The sequence below is a fragment of the Gossypium arboreum genome, chromosome 2 (genome assembly GCF_025698485.1).
Source record: "Gossypium arboreum isolate Shixiya-1 chromosome 2, ASM2569848v2, whole genome shotgun sequence".
In the NCBI taxonomy this organism is placed as follows: Eukaryota; Viridiplantae; Streptophyta; class Magnoliopsida; order Malvales; family Malvaceae; genus Gossypium; species Gossypium arboreum.
In genome coordinates, this window is record NC_069071.1 from 59007558 (window position 1) to 59009494 (window position 1937).

Sequence of the window (1937 nt, forward strand, 5' to 3'; positions counted from 1 at the left end):
GTCATGCATAAGTCCACCTATGATCATGTTTAGCCATTCCAAGGGCTGATCATTGCCCAACACTTCCAATCCAGTCCATAGTCACATCATGAAACCATATATACATACATAAACACAAATGGTCTAATGCCATACTCCACTTCTACGAGCCATTTTCGCATGGCTGTACACACATACATCACAAAACGTACTTGAAAAACAGCAAAGGGTAGTCCTATACATGCCATATCTAGAGTTCAACTAAAGAGTACCAAAAGGGTTTTGATAGTGTGGATGACTTCGACTTCGATGATCCCGAATCCGATAGCTAACGAGCAAAATCTATAAAACAGAGAGCCAAAGCAACGGGGTAAGCATTTTAATGCTTAGTAAGTCTCAAGTAATGAAATCAGCTTTGACTAAAGTATTACATTTACATAGCTAAATGAATCACTTTAGTAATACACATTCTCATAATCATACTTACTTCACACTTCATCAACATATACACACACAAGGTATCAACTTATCTAAGAGCCGAAAGTTCGTTAGTCGATCGAACGAACACTATTTCAAACGAATCGACTTTTCCGATGCACATGTAAACATACCTTATCGTATGGGTTTTTCGAGCGTATTAATTGAATTTATTACAGCACCAAAACGCTCACCTTCAACCGAGCTTCTTGAATTTAGCGGATATAACCACAAGCACAATTGCCTTGGTCTTAACCGGATTTGGTAACTTGCACAAATGCCTTGGTCTTAGCCCGGATATAACAACTCGCACAAATGCCTTGGTCTTAGCCGGATATAATCACTAGCATAAATGCCTTGGGACTTAGCCGGATATAATCACTAGCATAAATGCCTTCGGGACTTAGCCCGGGTATCATTCAAATGCTCATGTACATATATATCAATAATCATGACACATCCATATTTCATTCTCGTTACTAAGGCTCAAACACAAAACATTTATCAAACCTTTCCAATTTCGCTCAATAGCCACACACAAAGAGCATGATTTCAATTGACTTTATAACTTAGTCCCTACGCACATTCGGCTGTCCGCCATAATATGACAAATCATTTCAATATAATTCAAGTAGGGTCATTACTCGAAGACTTACCTCGGACGTGGTCGAACGATTTCGACGGCTATTCGACTACTTTTTCCTTCCCTTTATCGGATTTAGCTCCCCTTTGCTCTTGAGCTTAATTTAACAAATAAATTGATTTAATCATTTGAGCATCGAAAGAGGAATTCAAGGTACTTAACCCACATATTTTCATTAGACATTAAAGTCACATATGTACGGAAATCATGAATCAACTCAACACATTAGTTAGTACTCTCCTTAGCCGAATTTTCTAAGCCAAGAATAGGCATCAATATGTTTGCCTCTAACCGAATGCATGCACACCAATTCCCTCATGTGGCGAATATGCATGTCCATGTTGAGGCCAATTATACACTTAATACCACACAAAACAGCATACATTTTACTAACTAACGATTCCATATTGTAACTCAATACGCATCAATCATTTATTTCATAACCAAACATCATCATATGCAAATATATACCTTGAGATGGTATATATGTCATACCAATACATCATGTGCAAACATGTATATCTATATATATATATATGCTAGAGCCGAATCTCAAAGTTGCTTATATCCAAATATAAACATATATCCAAAGCTCAAATCTTACCTACCATGCAATATGCATAAATCATACTTATGGATATACCATGGCGAATACACCACAACACCATACCGTTTGATTTTGGTCACGGTTGAACAAGGAACTTAATGCCTCACTCGAAAGAAAAAAATGCTAAAAAGAAGATTTAAGAGTCATCAATCCACCTTCACATGCATCATTACAAAGCTTCATTTTTAGCATGTAAATGACATCAACACCAAGCAAGAATGATGCATCCAT